The sequence below is a fragment of the Myodes glareolus genome, chromosome 1 (assembly GCF_982192425.1).
Source record: "Myodes glareolus chromosome 1, mMyoGla1.1, whole genome shotgun sequence".
In the NCBI taxonomy this organism is placed as follows: Eukaryota; Metazoa; Chordata; class Mammalia; order Rodentia; family Cricetidae; genus Myodes; species Myodes glareolus.
In genome coordinates, this window is record NC_142026.1 from 84,907,781 (window position 1) to 84,928,359 (window position 20,579).

The 20,579-nt window shown below is 43.4% G+C and overlaps 1 protein-coding gene across 1 annotated transcript in view; it reads right to left on the reverse strand.

The window, feature by feature from the left end:
• Popdc3 (popeye domain cAMP effector 3) overlaps positions 1-12,103 on the reverse strand; it is a 29,264-nt gene extending 17,161 nt beyond the window's left edge. The window contains exon 1 of the mRNA XM_085691062.2: positions 11,946-12,103. The gene's annotated coding sequence lies outside the window, so the exon portion shown is untranslated. The remainder of the gene's footprint in view (positions 1-11,945) is intronic.
• Between the last annotated feature and the right edge of the window lie 8,476 nt (positions 12,104-20,579).

The following is a 20,579-nucleotide window of genomic DNA, read 5'->3' on the forward strand; positions in this document are numbered from 1 at the left end:
AGGTCATACCCGCGAAAGAAGAGCAAAACCTGACATCAGAGGGCAATGCGTGATGAAGTCAGGGTAGATGGTTCACATTTGAGACGTATTTTGTGTATGCCTCCACAGCTGAGGTCACCTGGCCACAGCCTAATGCATTCACCAACACTTTCTTGTGTAATAAATCCTCCAAAAGAAAGCAGGAGGGTTGCATATGCTCAAGTTGTTCCTTAATATGTCAGCTGTATTTGAGCGATGCATATGTTCAAAACATGCATCATAGCATTAACTCTCAAATAACCAGCAAATCAATATATGCAAAAATTCAAATTCCTTCCCTCACGGAGCTGGCATTTTACTGAAATTCAAATGTTGACACTATGTAGACCTAGTTTTTAAATTACAAGGGCATTTACATAATTAAGAGTTGTGTACAAGTCATACTTACTCTTCTAGAGTCAGTCGTCACGTAAGGATTTCTAAGTAGCAACTGCCTTTAGAAAGCCAGGACACGCTGTTGGAGGATGACAATGCATACACAGCACAGGCAGGTAAGGTTTGCAGAGCTAAACTTGGTGTGGCTTTGTCCGCCAGGCCATAGTCACCAGGTGAGCCACGCCTAAGAGGAACACTGAAATTCTTATGCCTATCATAAAGACTCTCCTTTGCTCAGAGACTCAAGTTTAGAGACAAGTTACGCAAAACTGAAAAGTTCACTATTTTGTAACATTATTTATTAAACAACCCAGCAATATTCATCCTTTTATCAAGCTGGTCTATGAAAGCATGGTGGCAGCATGCCCACCTCCCTTACCATGTTGATACTACTACACATCTTAATGATGAATATTAAAGTCTACTCAAACTACTTGCTATGATAAACCTGTAGCTTTAACCATGTTTAATTTATGGCCCAGTTCCATGTTTTGTTTTGTTTTGTTTTTTTTTCAAATGCTTAAAAACAAACCTTTTAGAGCCAGGCGGTGGTGGCTCACATCTTAAATCCCAGCACTTGGGAGGCAGAGGCAGGCAATCTCTATGAGTTGGAGGCCAGCCTGATCTACAAGAGCAAATTCCAGGACAGGATCCAAAGCTACAGAGAAACCCTGTGCCAAACAAACAAAAAAACAAAACAAACCAAAAAACCAACCAACCAAAACCAAAAAATCCTTTTAATTAATTGTTTCTTCTATGACACCTTCATCTATGTATATATCATGCATTTTGATTACTCCCCCACACTCTCTTATCCCCTTCCCCCAGTCCCTTTCTTCCAACAAAAGGACGGGAACACTAGTCCGCACTTTTGCTTTGGTGTTGTGGTCTCTGGGTTTAACCAGGGCCATCAGTTTGGAAAGATCATTGGAGCCTGGTAAGTTCCTCACACAAATGAACTCAATGACCCCCCCACCCAGAATTCATCAGTAGCCAACAGTTGAGCATGGATGTGTAGGGGAAATACATAAATCTGATTCTTGTAACTTTCCCCCAATTTTCCAGAATCACAGTCCTTCTACTATCACATTTTCTGAGATTAACTTTCAAAGTAGAGTTATCAAAGCGAGTTAGACTTTGAGCCAGATAAGTGTGACTATTACTGAACCTCATCCAACTTGGAAAAGGTAGTTTTCTTGGATAATTAAATATCAACCATAATAAATAAAATAGAAATCTTCTATTAATTTAAATTTATGTTATTAACTTATAATGGCTCAGCAAATGAATTGTTTTTCCTCTTTCTTTTGGTGTATGTGTGTGTGTGTGTGTGTGTGGTATGTATGTGAAGAGTGCATGTGTGTGTGTGTGTGTGTGTGTGTGTGTATGTGTGTGTGTGTATGTGTGTGTGCACGTGGAGACCAGAGGCTGACATTGGGAGTCTTCTGCAGTGGCATAACACCTTCTTTTCCTTTATTTTATGTGTATGAGTGTTTTGCTCACGTGTTCCTGGTGCCCAAGGAGTCAAGAAGATGTCAGACCCCCTGAACTGAAGTTATGGGTGCTTGTGAGTTAGGAATCCAGTCTGGGGGTCTCTGCAAGAACAAGCATTCTTAACCACTAGGCCATCTCCCAGCCCCTTTATTTTGTTGTCTTTTGTTTCTTTGAGATAGAGCCTCACTATGTAGTTCTAGTTGGCCCGGAACTCACCTTATAGACCAGGCTGGCCTCAGACTCAGAGATCTTCCTGCTTCTTCCTCCAGAGCGCTGGAACTAAAGGCATACACACCTACACTGGCCCACCTTATTTTTTGAGACAGGGTCTGTCACTGACCCTATAGCTCATTAGTTCATCTGGACTGGCTGGTCGTCAGACTTCAGGGATCCACCCCTCTCCAGGTCCTCAGCACCAGGGTAACAAGGACACATAATGGTGCCCAGCTTTTTATGTGAGTGCTGGGCACCTAAAATTGGTCCTCACATTGAGACATCTCCTCATTTCCTCTGCAAAATTTCAGATGAATATTAGTACTTAATAGTCAACTATTTCTTTTATTAGACTTTTTTGTTTACACAGAAATCAATGCCTGGTATTGTCTGCATACATTTATATGAAAATTACATCCTTTTTTGGAGTGTGTGGTTGTAATTAAAGGAGGCAGGGCACAGGAGGTCTAGATATAAAAGGACAGGAGCACAAACGGGCTGGGCACGAGTCCTCACTGTCATGCCTTTTCTCTGGGCCTCAGTTGACTCCTTGAATTGAGGACTGGTTAGTTCTCCCCAGTGCAGTCTCACTGGGTACACAACCCACACCTAAGGGACCCCATGCCCAGTGGTAGATGGTCAGCACAAACTCAGAGGTATTTTTGGAGTTGTTCTGTTTGTCTCATGATGCTTTGCTTTGGGCTTTTTTGTTGTTCTTGTTGTTCTGACAGATCTTTTGCTTATATATTATGGGTTCTGATTTTATTGTTATGGGTTTTCCGGGTGTGACTATGTGTCTCAGTTTCTGGTGCTTTTTTTTTCGGCTCTTTTCTTTATCTGTTTATTTATTTTGTCCTATTCTGGTTTGTCTTTATTTTAGTTTATCTTAGTTTCTTATTATTTTAGATGCCTGTTCATATTCTAATGAGAGAGAAAGAAAGGGTGTGACTTTGGGTGGGTGGGAAAGTGGGAAGGAGCTGAGAGGAGCTGGGGTAGGGGAAACCAAGATCAGAATGTATTGTATGAAAAATTATTTTCAATACAATTGACTGAAGAAAGGAATGATGATAGATATCTATGCTCATCAGGGGATATACCATGGCTCCTTCAGCAAGTATGCAGTCAGTGCATATGAGTGAATCTGGGCATGTAAAGAGAGAGCCCTTGGCCGGCAGGCACCATATCTGAAAGGGCACCCTCCCTGCTCCTGCTGACCCCAGTGAAGGAACCTAGGGCTGGTAGATCATCTGGTTTATCCAAAGCAGCCAGAAATCCAGATTTTGTGAGACTCCACTGATGCTGAAATGCTAGTTAAGTGATATTTTTACACTTCCTGTCCAGAGACAATGCTGAAAACTTGTACTGCCAAAGGCCAGACCCCACCAGTCTACCTCCTCACAGCTCACTACTGGACCTATCAGGTCAATAAATCCTGACAAGAATGGCTTTCTTATTTCCCAAGAATTCCTTTGGCAGGAATAGTTTTCACAGAGAAATCAGAATTTTTATACTAACTCCTCCTTGCCTATGTGACCAAGAACTGGCCAAAGACAGACCACTAGTTAATGCTGCCATTCGTTGCTAAGATCGCATTTCAACTTTGAAATGAGCACAAAGGACAGAAAACAAAGTTTAGATTCTGTAAGACACAATCTAAAAAGCTTAAAGTACTTTATTTCTGTAGAAGCCCAGTTCCCTTTTGGAATAGAAGAAAAGTGTTGTCGTTCACGTACTGTGGCTTCCAGGACAATTATAACGCAATCAACATAACAAACATACCATAACAGGCATTAGACCTTGAGTTTTAACAGCATCCTTTCCTGAGCGGAGGAGACTATAGGAAGTAGTGACAATTAGCATCTGTCCCGAAGGACTCTATGCCAGAATCTTCACAGTCATAAGAACACCGTGGGAAAGAGGGAGAGGTAATTATTTTCTGTAGTTTCAAACAAGGAAATGACTTGGCTGGCAGAGCCCCCAGCACTGGATCCGTCAACCTTGACTAAAAGTCAGAGAGTGAGAAATAAGCATGGTGGGTTCAGTATTCACTGGGTTGCCCTCCCAACAGAGACTCTGTGTCTCTGTATATTTATTTTGTATCTCTGGTTTTTTCTACTTAAGTATTTCACACGCCCCTACTCTGGAACATATGAACCCATCGAGGTTGGGCACCGGCAGTTGTTACCCCAGTGTAGGACCCTGGCACTTGGTCATGTCAGAATCCTAATGTCCTCATTCATGACCTATTGTTATGTCTTTTATTACATTTTATTTGGGGTTTAATGCATGGGCTACAGTAGGTGTGTGAGGCCCAAGACAAAAGTTGAGCAGTCAGTTCTTTCCTTCCAAGCCTCGCCTGATACCCGGAACTGAACTCACTCAGCAATAAGCTTCCTTAATGACAGAGCCATCTCTCCAGACCTACTATTTTTACCATGCTTCATTTTCATTTCCAGATGAGTTACATTTTTAAATCATTGAGACAATCCTAGTGAATGTAGAAAAGAACAGGAAAAAAATTATACAGCATAGCTGATATGGAAAGCAAAGCTAACGTAGGTATCACTGATGTTCAAAGTAAAGAATTACAAAATATAGGGAAATATATTAATAATGGAAAGATCACCCCAAGATTAAGAACAATAAATTATGCCAATAAAGAGAACACAACAAGTTCTGTGTGAAATTGATACAGAAATTAACCATGACATTGGTTCAGCTGAATTACTAAACCTCAAGAATAGAAAGGAAACATCAGGAATCTATGCAGAAAAAGCAAATCGATTGCACTGGGGGAATTATGACACTGACTTTAGACTTAACAACCACATAACAGACAAAATAGCTTGCTTTTTAATAGCTGGGAGCTACACGTACACAATCTGATCTGGGGATGCATTTCTTGTTTAATTGGAAAGGACCTGTGACCACTCAGGACATTGAAACATTAATCTCTCTTTTCTGATTCCATCTTCTCTCCCCTTTCTCCCCTCTTCTCTTCTCCTTCTACCCCTCACCCCCTTTCATTTGTTGTATAGTCCAAGGTGGTCTCAAATTCATGATCCTACTCTGCCTCTTAGGTACTGGGATTATAGGGACATACAACCATGCCTACCTCAATACTGATGTCAACTTATAAAAAAACTATAGTTTTTTTTCCTTATGTTGAAATATGACTTTTTTATAGAAAAGAAAGCATGTTTTAATCAGTGTTCTATTGCTGTGAGGAGACACCATGACCATTACAACTCTTATAAAGGAAAATATTTAACTGGAACTAACTTACAAGTTCAGAGGTTCAGTCTATTATCATCATGGTGGGGAGTACAGTGACATGCAGGCCAGCATGGTGTTGGAGAGGTAGCTGAGAGTGCTACATCTGGATTGGCAGGCAGCAGGAAGAAACAGTGACACCGGGTCTGGCTTGAGCTTCTGAAACCTCAAAGCTCACCCCCAATGACACATTTCCTCCAACAGTGCCACACCTACGCCAACAAAACCACACCTCCTAATAGTGCCACTCCCTTTGGGGGCCATTTTCATTCAAGCCACCACATTCCACTCCCTGTACTCCTAGGCTTGTAGACATATTATATAATATGCAAAAATGCATTCAGTCCAACTTCGAAGGTCCCCACGGTTTATCAAAGTCTCAACAATGTTTAAAGTCCATAGTTCAAAGTTTCTGAGACTCAAAGAGATCTCTTTACCATTACTTCCTATAAAATCAAAATTAAAAAGCAGATCACATACTTCTAACATATAATGGCAAAGGATATACATTACCATTCCAAAAGGGAGGGAAAGAGCCGTAATGAGGAAACACTGGACCAAAGCAAAACCAAAACCCAGATGGGCAGACTCCCAACTCTGCATCTCTACGTCTGATGTCAACGTGCTCTTCAGATCCCCAGCTCCTTTCAGCTTTGTTGATTGCAGCACACTTCTCTCTCTTGGGTCGGTTCCACTTCCTGTTAGCAGCTCTCCTCAGCAGGTGTCCCATGACTCTGGCGTCTCCAACATCTCAGGGTCTCCCAGGCAATCTAGGCTTCATCTTCACAGTTTCACACAATGACTTCTCTAGGCCTCCACGCAGGGGCACCCTTGGCATATGCCTGGTCTCAGAGGCTCTTCTCAGTCATGGAGGGAGATTCCAAAACCACTTTCTTGGATCCTTAACTCTAAAGCCAGAACCATGTGACTGAAGATGCCAAGTTCTGCTGTTTGCTAGGGACAGAACATGGCCCCTTCATTCAGATGCATTTTCACCAACTTTCTGTTTCTGATGGTTTCCTTCACTGCCAAAGCTTGGCTATCCTGGAACTTGCTCTTCAGACCAGACTGGCCTGGAACTCAGAGGTCTGCCAGCTTCTGCCTTCCTGAGTTCTGGGATTGAAGGTGTGCCCCACCACACTTGCTCTAAGCTTCTCTTTAATTCTTTTTTACAAGTTGGAAATTTAGCTGGACGGGATCTTGCTCTGAGGCCACCGCTTTCTCTAGTCCACGTACACCAGGCACTAGCTCATCTTGCTCCTTTTCATTATAGATCTCTCTATATAAGACTGGCCACTAATAACCACATGACACAGTCAACAATAGATTGTCTTGATATTTTCTCTGCAAATGTAATTAATCCAAAACTTAATTTAGCTTCAGACAGACTTCTCAGACAAGGGCAAAAAGCAGTCACGTTCTTCACCAAAATGTCACAAGAATGGTTTTACTTACATTCTTCTCCTCTGAAATCTCTTGATCCAGGACTCCACAGTTCAAATACCCTCGGCACCACTGTCTTCTATGTTCCTACTGGAATGGCCCCTTAATGTCCATTTTAAAATGTCCAATTGCTTTTCTAGTTCAAATTTTTCCAAAATGTTCCATATTCCTTCAAACCCAAAGCATGGCCTGCCCTATCACAGTAACACCCAACTCCCTGATACCAACTTCTCTGTTGTAGTTTGTGTTCTATTGCTGTGAAGAGACGCCATGAGCAAGCCATCACTTATAAAGGAAAGCATGTAATTGGGGCTGGCTTACAAGTTCAAAGGTTTAGTCTGTTTTCAGCACAGCAGCATGTAGGTGACATGGCGCTGGAGAGGTAGCTGGGAGTTCTACATCTGGATTGGCAGGCAACAGAAAGAGAGAGCAGCCACACTGGGCTTGATTTGAGCTTCTGAAATCTCAAAGTCCACCCTCAGTGACACACTTCCTCCAATAAGGCCACACCTCCTAATAATGCCACTCCCTATAGGCCTCTGGGGCCCATTTTCAGTCAAACCACCATGAAGTATCTCTATTATAAGCTTACAAGAAGAAAAATTTTAGACAAATTGGCAGAAGTGGGGCAAAGCGACTTGGTCAATCAGGCAGCAGTGAAAACCGAAGGGACTTGGAGGACTCCCCCAACACCCGCAACAGCACAAGCCACAGACCTTTCAAAAGCCAAACAGGAACCCAAAGCACAGACTCCCCCATTCTGGCTACAGGGAGGTGTCTGCCATTTGCATGAAGATTTGAGTTGGCTGCCTATGGGTGGTTGAAGTTCAGTTTCTTGTTGCTGATTGAAACCTGGCCATTCATTACAGAAATCATCCTTGTAAATCAGGTTTCCATTTGGCTGAGTATGATGTTAGGCTGAGTTTGTTACAGAATCAACACAGAGCAACAGGAGTCAGACTAGTGGCCTCATGTTTGTTTAAAAACACTATTTTTTTAATTAAAAGTGTTTCTGTCCTCTATGACTGTAATTTATATGAAAGCACTGAAAGACACACAGGATAACTTTTGCTCCATGGTAAAGATGCAGACTCCTCCAGGACAGGACACCTTTCCTTCCTGTTTTACGATACAGCAGCAGAACTTTGCATTCTTTATACAATGCAGAAAATAGTAAGGTGACTTTGCATTGGAAAAAAAAAAACCCTCAGGGTGTGAAGAGATGGCTTAACAGTTAAGAGCACTTGTTGCTCTTGCAGAGGACCCAAGGTTCAGTTTCCAACACTCCATGGTGGTTCACAACTTCAGTTCCAGAGGATCTGATATCCTTTTCTGACCTCCATGGGCACCAAGCATACATATATACATGCAGGCAAATAAACTCTATGAAATATAAAAATATTTTTAAAGATAGTCAAAATGCGTTAGCACAACAATCAGAACTAAAAAAAAGCCATGCTATTGTATTTTCTTTAGATCTTCCCATCATTAAGTCCACAGAACATTGAAGATCACTCAGATACCTTTCCTGACCTCAGATTCCCTATATATAAGGAAAGTTAATCTACACTCAAAAAACTGACATATATTTTTAAATCCCTATATAATTTGAATTGAAATGCTGAGTTAGTAAATTGATGTGGGATTCCCCTCTGTATGCTATGAATATGTTTTATTACCATTGGTTAATAAAGAAGCTACTTTGGCCAATGGCAGGACAGAATATTGCTAGGTGGGAAAACTAAACTGAATGCAGAGAGAAAGAAGGTGGAGTCACACAGATGCCATGCAGCTGCCCAAGAAAGCAAGATATGAGGTAACAAACCACGAGCCTTGTGGTAAAATATGAAATAATAAAATAGGTAAATTTAAGATGTAAAAGCTAGCTAGAAATACACTTGAGCTGTTGGACAAACAGTATTATAATTAATATAGTTTTTGTGTGAGTATTTGGGTCTGGGTAGTGGGGAAATGAAAGCACAGTCTCCTTTTATAGTAAATGCTTCTTTTTTCAAATTCAATTTTTTGTTAAGTAATTTTTAAATTTTGTGTTATGTGATCAGTGTATGTATGTGTGTGTTTGCCCAAGTGTGCACACGTGGGTAGGCACATAGAGATTAGAGTCCCACATCAACTGTCTTCCTCCAATGTTCTCCATCTTAGTTTTGAAAACGTGACCTGACACTGGACCTGGAGCTCTAATGGCCACACTGACTGCCCAGGAAGCTCAGGGACCTGCCAGTCCCCACTAGTGCCCACAGTAGGGCTACAGATGCCCCTTCATAGGCTGGGGACCTGAACTCAAGTCCTCATCCTTACATGGCAGGGACTTCATTAATGGAGCCCATTAAATCTCCTGTTCCCGGATGAACAATTTATACAGATAAACTAGGGGCTGACATGGTAGAGAGCTTGCCTAGAATGTGAAAGGCCCTGGGTTCAGTTCCCAGCACTGGAGGGAAAGACAGAGAAAAGAGAATGTGTCAAACCCAGTCCCCCACATAGCCATTACCCAGATTCAACAAATACCAAGATTTCCACAACCAAATTGTAAAGCTAAAAGCAAAACTGAACTCATTATTTAGCCTACATTTCCTTCCATCTGAGACAAACACCTTTGGAGGAAGACAAACCACCAATCACCGGATGTCTGGCCAGCTCTGTGTGTGTATCAGATCTCACCAACAGCAGCTTTTCTAAGCAGCAGCAGCTCCACCATCTAAGTATTCCTACAGTCCGGGGCTGAGACTACAAGTATCTTAAATTTCAGAATTCTTTGAGTTTCTTCTATGTAGGTGCGACAATAAATAAATAAATAACCTAAGAGAACAACTTGAAAAGAGAAACAATGTATTTGGGCTCGTGTTTTCAGAGGTGTTAGACACGACAGTGGGCGTGGCATAGTAAAGCAGTCTGTAGCTCAGTGACAAGGATGCACAGAAAGGGGAATATAGGAAGAGACCAGGACAAGGTGCAGCCATGAAGGTCACACCAGTGACACTTCCTCCTACTGCGCCCATCTCCTACCATTTGCCACCTCCCAATAATGCCAACAGTGACCCCATTCAGGGATGAGCTCATCTATTTGTTAGATCAGAGCCTCAAGATCCAGCTGCCTCAGGCAATGCCATCACCAGCATGCACAGAGGTGAGCCTTTCCTGCCCTTTCTTATTCCTGTCACCTTAAACAAAATTAACTCTTCTGTTTGAATTCAGAGTATCTGTACACAGATCCCAGAGACCCTTCTCTACACTCGGGAGCTTGCTCATCACAGCCCCATTCCTTGGTAGTCCTATCCTGGCCACTTTAGTGTGACAGCCCCCAGAGGTTGTTTCTGCTAAACAACAGAAAGTGACAACTCAGCACTCATTGTAGGTGCCTGTGAATTAATCCTAGAATCTCAACGCTGGAGGAGGAGTCTACATACTGCAGAGGATTTAACCCATCAACTTTTGATCATTTATTTTAGTTAATATCGATAATAACTTTCACTTTAAAATATTTTCTATACTTAGATAAAAGGGGAAAGTCTCTTTCCTTTAAAAATGTAATTAGTGACTCAATATGCTCCTCTATTCCAGAGTTAAATTCAAACTCGGTATCACTCATAACCCTAGCCGATCAGTCCAGTTACAAGAAAGCCAGCTCAACTGCAGTTTGCAGGCTTGCATATCCACAAAGACATTTTCCAAAGCAGCTTTGAAATTTCCTACTTTGTTGCTTATTTGTTAGGCTCCCTGGCTAATGCTTCCTAATTCTCCTGGTCTGCACTGTGGACTTTCAGCAAGAGCAGGCATGGATGCTGTAGCCATCTTTCTTGTGAGTCTTGCGTTTGCACTCTGGGATCTCAGGCTCTTGGATCTTTTTTGTATTCAATAGCACAGACTGATACAATTCTCAAGCACAGGTTACACAATGATTCGGCTATTTTGAGAGACTAATTGGATTAATAAGATTAACTATCAATAGCCTCCTATTTAACTATAAAGTTATGATAGCAAATCATACCTTAGTGTAGATGTCAATTTGAAGACCACACACAGATTTTTTTGGACAGAAGAACCTCAGATTATTTGGGAACTGGCATCAACTAATTCCTTTACTTTGCAAATGGAGAAACTGAGATTCAGTTTCTTGCTTCTGTAGCTCTGATTCGTTTATTTTGTTGCGTTTATTTTGTTACGTTTTACTTCCACAAAGGACAACGCCAAGTTGCTGGATGTGCACAGAATGGATATCTTCATACAATACATTTTAGAATTAAAAACGAACAAGGAAACAAAATAGCCACTCAACAGCAATAGGCACAAAATGTTTTTTCAAGGCGATCAAGAAGTTTAATTGCACTTTGCAGGAGCGCAGTTCAAAAGAACTTAGTGCACATAACAAACTCCAGGGAGGTGGGTAGTTTTGTTTTGATTCAATTTTCCTTCAAACGTGGGATTCTACTACTTTCAGTAATTTCTTAAATTTTATCTTCTCAGTACTTTAATAAGTTAATACAGTTTTTTTTTAAAAAAAAAACTTTTCCTAAATATTACCTACTAAAACTTTCCCCCTCAATCTGCATTCTGCATTTTGATATTGCGCTTTTGATCTTTTTCTAAAATAAAGACTCTCAAAGCTAATCCGCTGTAACCGACCTTGGCGAGGTCATCTGGGACTTGCAGATTTTGTTATTTCTCTGCCTAAGGGACCCCCAGTACAGAATGCTGTCAGGGCCCAGCTGTCCCTGACCCTAACTGTTCAGTCAGGCCCTTAGTCCGGGGAAAGTCAAGAGCGGCGGGCCACGACTCGCACACGATGAAACCGACGCCCGCCAGGACCCCGGGATCTACTTTTCCCTTCGAAATCTTTTTTCTTGGGAGCCAGGTGTCGAGGGCCCCCCCCCGCCCGCGACGGATTTAGAGAGCTGCGCTTGAGGGGCGAATCGCTGGCTCCGCCGCGGACCCCGGCGGGAGGTGCGAGCCGTGGGGCGCGCACCCGGCCCCAGGGCGTGCGCAGAGGGGACGCGCACCGGACTCTCTCCCTCTGCGCGTTCCCGTTCCCCGCAGCCCCGCAAAGTTGCCCGGCGGCAGCTCCTGCACACGCCTCTCGCTCGGCTTACCTTCCCGGGCCTCGCACCGCTCCCGATGGCGCCCGCAGAACTTTCCGGCCGAGCGCGCAGGGCCCGGTAGCCCTGAGGGCCCGAAGCCAGAGCCGGGCACGCCTCGCCGCCAGTCCGCCGGCGCCTGAGTCCGGGACGCGTCCTCCCGCGCCTGCCCGCGCCGGGCGCAGCGGATCCAAACCGCTCCCTGCAGCGGGGACGGGCTCGGGGGCGCGCTCCGGGGCACGCGGGCAGCCAGCGGGCGCCACCAGCGTGCAGGACTCGCGAGGCCCTAAGTTGGCAAAGACGCGCTTCGGGTCATTCTAGGTAGAGAGTGATGGAGCTGAGCACCAGCACGAAAAGCCACTGTCCGCCTTCTTACCCCGCTGCATCCCGCCAAAGAGAAGATAAATCACCAGAGGGAAGTGGGTACAGGACAGAGAAACGGCAATGTTTATTCGTGGGTAAATAGGTTTTAAAAAAAAATCAAACAGGGAAAGGCATAGGTTATCATAAAACAAAAATAAAATGCAAATGTCACATGAGCTCAAATAATAGGCAAACATTCAATTTAAGACAATTGTCATATGTATTTTCCCTCTATGAAATTTTTATTTTGTTCAGGTGACCAAGCACGTGGTGACTGTAACTAAATACTTGACCTCTCCAAGATATGGTTGAGGAGGTTTTTACTGTAGATAAGAGGGAGAATATAGCCAGAAACATCTGGAGGAGTCCAGAGCAGGGAGAGAGAGTAGTAGACTGACCAAGGCCAGCAGACTGAACCCAGCCTGGGGGGGGGGGGGGGAGGTTGAGCAGGAGCGGAAGAGAAGAGAGGACCAAGAGAGCAAAGATAACCAAGAACCAAATGCTGAGCGCTAAGAACGCATGGCGCATGGCCGAAATGGCAGCGTCCTCTAAGAAGGAGGAGCTGAGGGAAGGGAAGCCCATGAGCTGGAGGAGTTTGAGGTTGGAGAGTTGAGAGAAGCCAGGATGTCAGCTAGGGACTCTGTAACAGGTCCTTGCTATGCTGAGAGAGCCGGGAGGCCAGCCCATGCTTTGGATTGGACCTGACAGAATGGTAACCAAACAATGAGAGTCACAACTTACTCAGATTTCAGGGGCGTCCTTTCTGTTGACTTTTATTTTATATAACCATGGTGGTATTGATGACTCCAGGAACGACATTTTTCTTGTTTTGTTGTATGTGTTGTTTTATTAGTTAATTGGTTTGCTTGTTTGTCTTTTCTTTTTTATTTATTCTTTTCTAATATATTACATCCCAACCTCAGTTTCCTCTCCCTCCTCTCTTTCCAGTGCCCTCCCACCTCCCCTCTCCTTTCCTTTCAGAAAAGGCAGGCCTCCCAGAGCTATCAACCAAACATGGCATATTAAATTATAATAAGACTAGGCACCTGACCTCATATTAAGGCTGGATGAGGCACCCCAGTAGGAGGGAAAAAGTCCCAAAAGCAAGCAAAAGAGTCAGAGACAGCCCATGCTGCCACTGTCAGAAGCCCCACAAGATCACCAAGCTACACAGCTGTAACATACATAATATTCAACAACAAGACGTGCTAGGGTAAAGGAGGCACAGAGCTGTGGGAGTGGCAAACCAGTGACTGGTTCAGCTTGAGAACCACGCCACAAGAGGGAGCCCATAGCTGTTTGTTTGTTTGTTTGTTTCTCTGTTTGTTCTGAGACAGGGTCTCTCCACATACCCTTGACTGATCAGGAATTCACTGTATTGACCAGGCTGGCCTCACACTCAAAGAGATCTGCCTGCCTCTGCCTCCTGATTGCTGGTATTAAAGGCATGCTCCACCATGCCCTGCTCATTTTTCTGTTTTAAAAATATTTATTATGTATATGTGTATTGGGGCATTGGAGTGTGGAGGCTGGAGGACAGCTTTGTGTAGCTTTGTGTAAGACATTTTCTTGATCGATCTTTTGGTGGGTTCTGGGAATTGAACTTGGGTCGTCAAGCCTAGTGAGGAATATTTTTACAGACTGGGCCATCTTCTTGTCCCCCATGACAAACATGTATTTATTGAGTAACCAGTAACTGCTTGAAGCCTCAGAATAACCAGAAAGGCAAGATTAAAGTGACAAATGAACCTTCTCTTTGTTTTAACGAGGATGAAAGCTAAGTTTCCCAACGGCATGAATGGCCGGAAACCACTAGATTTTCAAGCCTTTGTTTCCAGTGTTTGAAACCATTTGGAGAAGAGAAAGTTGGCTAGAGAATTGACAAAGCCATATGAGCTCTTATGTCAGACATGTTCTGGGTGTGTGCTCAACTGGGTAAGTGTCTTGTGTTTTAAACTGCTAAGGATCATATTCATAATTTTAATTTTAAAAATTTAGAATAAAGTTATGCTCTGCCACAGATTCTCGGTGGCCACATCCAGGTGAGAACATCGACCATGTGATGTTTCAATTGCAGCTTTGTAAAACTCAAAGCAGAAGATCTAGGTAGCCCATGACTGGCTCCTGATTCATCCCACTATGGTCGGTGTTGTGGGAAACATTGCTGCTCACTAGCAAGCTTGTTTTCCTCTCTCTTATTCCCTTGTGTACTTCCTTATCTTCGCCACAGCAGAGTCACCATGAGATTAAAATATCTGATGGAATGGAGCCCAAAGGTATAGGACTCCCCGAGAGCTGCAACCTTTCTCCTGCCCTAGAAGCTTTGCCCAGGTGCTGAGCAGGGGGACAGCTAGATGTGCCGACTAGTTGCACTGTGATGTGGGGAATATTTAGGGTAACTAGCAAATTGCAGGTAATAATCCTACTTTATACCTCAGTCCACAAGTCTTGTTGAAGCTTTTTTGTTTTGTTTTGTTTTGAGACAGGGTTTCTTTGTAGTTTGGGGGGCCTGTCCTGGATCTAGCTCTTGTAGACCAAACTAGCCTTGAACTCACAGAGGTTTGGTTAAGGCTTGCCTCTACCTCCCGAGTGCTGGGATCAAAATTGTGCATCACCACCGCCTGGCACAGTCTTGGTGAAGCTTTAGTCTGAGGCTTCCAGGGGCTCTTCTTCTCTTGCTCCTTCCCTCATTACCTTGTTCCTTCTCCAACCCCAACCCTGAGGCTTATGTATTTGCTCGCTCAAAGCCCTGGCTTCCCGAGGAGATCAAGCCTGACTTGTTCTCCCCTCCTGTGCTGGCTGCTCTGGTACCAACTTGACACAAGCTAGAGACATCTGAAAAGAGGGAACCTCAATTGAGGAAAATGCCTCCTAAGATCAGCTGTAAGGTATTTTCTTATTTATTTATTTATTAAAAATTTCCACCTCCTCCCATCCTTCTGTTTCCCTTCCCCTCCCCCCTCCCCTTCCCCCGCCCTCTCCAGTCCTAAGAGAAATGAGGGTGCCCTGCCCTGTGGGAAGTCCAAGCCCCCCACCCATCCAGGTCTAGGAAGGTGAGCATCCAAACAGACTAGGCTCCCAAAAAGCCAGTCCATGCAGTAGAATCAAAACGTGGTGTCATTATCATTGGCTTCTCAGTCAGCCCTCATTGACAGCCACATTCAGAGAGTCCGATCTGATCACATGCTCCATCACTCCCAGTCCAACTGGCCTTGGTGAGCTCCCATTAGATCAGTCCCACCGTCTCAGTGGGTGGACGCAACCCTCGCGGTCCTGACTTCCTTGTTCATGTTCTCCCTCCTTCTGCTCTTCATCTGGACCTTGGAAGCTCAGTCCAGTGCTCCAGTGTGGGTCTCTATCTCTATCTCCATCCATTGCCAGATGATGGTTTTATGATATGCAAGATATTCATCAGTGTGTCTATGGCAAAAGGCCAGTTCAGGCACCCTCTCCTCTGCTGCCCATGGACCTAGCTGGGGACATCCCCTTGGACAGTTGGGAACCCCTCTAGAGCCAAGTCTCTTGCCAACCCTAAAATGGCTGCCTTATTTAAGATATCTTCTTCCCTGTCCCATATCCACCCTTCCTCCATCTCAACCATCCCATCCCCCAAGCTCTCCCCAATCCTGTCCATCTCCCTTCTTTCTCCCCATCTCCCCTTCCCCCCAACCCACCCCCACCACCCTGCTCCCAACTTTTGCCCAGAAATCTTGTCTACTTCCAATATCCAGGAGGATAAATATATGATTTTCTTTGGGTTCACCTTCTTATTTAGCTTCTCTAGGATCACGAACTATAGGCTCAATGTCCATTGTTTATGGCTAGAATCCACTAATGAGTGAGTACATACCATATTCCTCTTTTTGAGTCTGGGTTATCTCATTCAGTAAAGTGTTTTCTATTTCCATCCATTTGCATGCAAAATTCAAGATGCCATTGTTTTTTACCGCTGAGTAGAACTCTAATGTGTATATGTGCCACACCTTCTTTATCCATTCTTCTATTGAGGGGCACCTAGGTTGTTTCCAGGTTCTGGCTTCGCTCCCTTTGATAGCTCAGCTTGGTAGAGCAAAGGGCTGTAAGGTATTTTCTTAATTAGTGATGGACGCGGGAAGGCTCAGCCCATGGTGGGTGGTGCCATCCCTGGGCTGATGGTACTGTTTTTTGTTTGTTTGTTTGTTTGTTTTTATAAGAAAGTGGGCTGAAAAGAAAACCAGCCTATAAATCACAATCCCAGAGAACCTAGACAATAATGAGGACCCTAAGAGACACATACATGGATCTAATCTACATGGGAAGTAGAAAAAGACAAGATCTCCTGAGTAAATTGGGAGCATGGGGGCCATGGGAGAAGGTTGAAGGGGAGAGGAAAGTCAGGGAGGGCAGCAGAAAATGTAGAGCTCAATAAAATCAATAAAATAAGAAATAAATTATAAAGACTAGTGGGGGGGACGACAAAGAAAGCAGGCTGAGCAAGCCATGGGAATCAAGCCAGGAAGCAGCACCCTCCATTGCCTCTGCATCAGTGCTTTGGGGTGGATACTTAGGAAGGGAACTCCCATGCAAGTGGAGATCTGTTTGGCTGTTCTGGACCCAGAGCCTCTTTTCCATAGCAGCTTACCATTCCACACTCCACCAGCACTTCCCCAGGCTCCTAACGTGTCCAGTTCTAATACAGACCTCACCTACTATAGTCTGTTTTAAAAGCATGAAAGCTGTTTGGGGTATGAATGGGTGATAGTATGATTTGCATCTCTAATTAATCATTTTGCTATGTCCTTTCACATGCTAATTGGGATTTTGTATATATCTTCTGCAGAAACATCTATTCAAGTCCTTTACTGAATTTTCAGTTGGTTGCTTATTATCGCTGGTTTGTAAGATAACTTTTCATGCCGGTAGTTGGTGGTGCACGCCTTTAATCCCGCCACTCAGGAAGCAGAAGCAGGTGGATCATTGAATTTGAGGCCAGCCTGGTTTACAGAGTGAGTTCTAGTACAACCAAGGCTACACAGGGAAACCCTGTCTTGCGGGGAGGATATGTTTACATATTTGGGACCAGATTACCTTTATTTTCAAATATTTTCTTCATGTTGTGTTTTCATTTTCTTCATGGTGTTGTTAGATATATGAACGTTTTAAATTTTACTGAAATCTGATTTACCTAGTTTTTTCCCAAGCTTTTTCCTTTTATTCTTTTGAGTTGTAGCTAAAAATTTATTATAAAATCTAATGCAATGAAGATTTGCCCACATGTTTTCTTTTAAGAGTTTTCGAGGTTTGTGATTTTGACCTTTACATTTAGGTTTTGGTTTATGTTAATTTAACTTTTTGATGGTGCTAAGGACGGAACTCAGAGCTGTGCACACAACGGAAGGTGCTCCACTAGAAAGCAACAGTCCGGTTCTTCCGTGAGTTTTTGTGAGGTAGTAAGCCACTTTCATTCCTTTAAGGCAGACATCCAGTTGTCCAGCGTTGTGCTTGAGCAGTCTGTTTTTCCTGGGTTGTCGGTCACTTTTGTTAAGTCAGGTGACTAATCAGGGCTTTCAGTCTTACACACACTGATCCGGATGTGGATTTTTACGGCAGTGCCACGTTGTTTGATCACTGGTGCTTTTGTTTGTTTGTAAGATTTGAAGTCAACAGTTGTGAGTCTTATCTTTCTGTCTTTACCCTTTTGTTTCGTATCACTGCAAAATGGCTGTTGGGATTTTGGTGGGGATTATGATTCAGTAGTATTGTCATCTTCTTTTGGGTTGTAGGTTATAGTCTGTCATCTGGGGAGGCCAAAGCAGGAAATGAAGCAGAGATCCTGAACACACTGTGCTCTGGCTCCCGTTGTGAGATCTTTCTTACACAGCTTAGACCCGCCCACCCAGGGACCACACCTCACAGTGGCGAGTCTTCCCATATGTGAACATAGGTGTCTTCCTGCTTCTTTGGGTCATTTTTGAACATTGCATTGTTCTGTAGTCTTCAGTTCATGAATCTTGTATTCTATCCTTTGTCCTTTCCCTCAATTTTTAAATTTTGTCTTAGAAGCTGACTGTTTCCCGTCTAAATGCCAAGTACACCACCAAGAGCTGCAAGGGGCAGGGATAACTCAGGACTGCAGTACCAGAGAGCCGTCCACTTGTCTCCCGCAGCAGCTGGGAACCCGGAGTCGTTCCTACTGCTCTCTGAAGTCCTTTTGTGTTGTGTTTCTGAACAGTTCCTGGGTTGACGTTTTTGCTTTTCCATTAATTTCCCACTGCCTTTAAAAACACTTTGCTATGTTTTGTGTTTGTGGATGTTATTCCTGTATGTACATCTGTGCCCCACGTTTGCTCCTGGTGCAGGTAGGGGTCAGGAAAAGCATCTGAGCCTCTGGAATCTGAGCCACGGGTGGTTGTGAGCCACCATGTGGGTGCGGAAAGTGGAAGAACAGTCAGTGCTGTTCACCATGGGGCCAGCTCACCAAACACTCGCGCGGCTTTTGGAGACTGTTTCATCGGATTCTTTCCTTTGAGAGGCCTGAGAATGCCAGCTCTCACGTGAAGGCACACCCAGTGGAAGAAGTCTGCACTTCTCTGGCTCCTGCAGCCCTTTGCTTTTTCCTTTAACAGCGCACAGTGCTGGGAGTTAGCTAGGACATCATAGAGCCATTCAAAATGCATGTAAGAGTAAACAATTCAGGACTTTAGGGGTTTTTATGTGCCTATCATTGATTTTGAATTTTACTGCTTTTTGACATCCATCTTAACATGTTTGCTGAAAAATTAACCCAGAATTTTAGAGCATCCCAGGGAGGCCCAAAATGGCCACTGATTCTTCATCCCATGTTTATAGCCTCGTGTTACCCAATGCAAATGGACAAACAGATACAAGTTATGCGAGAACTTGAACTTTTAAAGCACAAATACCTACATTTTAATATCAAAATTATGTAATCATTCCTTTTACATAAATATTGAGCTAAATAAGATGCAAGTTCAAGAAATTCAGTATACAGCTGAATAATAGTTCCTTTTTTAAAATGATAAATACACTGGATTAATATAAATAGTGTTAGACAATATCCTTGTGGAGCAAATGGATGCAATGAACACTGGTCTATGAGAATATAGATAACAATTGAATGTGAAAGGATTCTACTCTACCTGAGCAAATAAAAAATTAAATGTAAAGTAAATTAAAGCAGAGAAACTTTCAATTGTCAATATGAAGTAAGCTTCAGATAAAGAATAACCATAAAGAAATTTATTTAGAAGTTCATTTGTCAAATGGTGCATTTAAGCTGTGATGTGAAAATGTATTGTTTTGTGTGTGTGTTCATATTTAAAGCATTTCAATTTCATAGATTTATCTATTTTATTTATATAAGTGTTTGTTTGCATGTATATATGTGCATTAATTACATGTGTGCACAGTGGGTACAGAGGTCAGGAAAGGGTATTGGATCCCTGGAACTAGAAGTATAGTTGGTTCTGAGCTGCCATAAGGGTGCTGGGAATAGAACCCTGGTCCTCTGCAACAGTAACAAGTATTCTGAATCACTGAATCATCTCGCCGGGCCCTTAAACTCTTTTCATATGATGTTGTAACCATCCAAAAACCAAACAAACAAAAAAACACCTTCTGTGCACCTTATTAAAAGGGTTCCAAAAGTAGCTGCAATTTGAACACAGTCTCAATGCTTATGCCATATTAATCATCATTTTTTTCAGAAAACAAAAAGTAAGAGGAGAAATAACCACTGTGTAACAAGAGTTTCTTTAACTTCTATCAAAGAAGTTCTTAGAAAAAAGTGTAAAGGCTCAACTATAAAGATCCTAGTCAGTCAGCATTTGTGAAGAGATGTCACTCTGCCGCCCAGCAAAACCTCAGCTACAGCCCCTCTCTGAGGCCCTCCAAGAGGCGGCTCTGCCATTTACGGGACCTGGAAAGACTTGGGAATCTCGTTCCTTGGCTCAAAGTAGAGAACCTGCGTCTTTTCTCTTAATGCTGGTCAAGTCATCGCTCCCGGCATGATTCCTTCACTCAGAGCACCTTCTCAACCCAGTGCCGTCCTAGCACAAATGCGCCGTCCCCAAGCCCTCGGTGTCGCTCTGCCAGGGCTATGGCAGCAGCAAACTACTCGCACGTGTTGAGAAGCTCACCCTAAAACACATGCGCAAGGAAAACGGGCTGAAGAAGCGAGCAGGCCAGCATTTTCTATCAGCATGTCTATTGGACATCTACCTCAAACATTCAGACCCGGTTCCTAAGTGATGCTGTAGCTATTCTAACACGGAGGAACAGTGAATA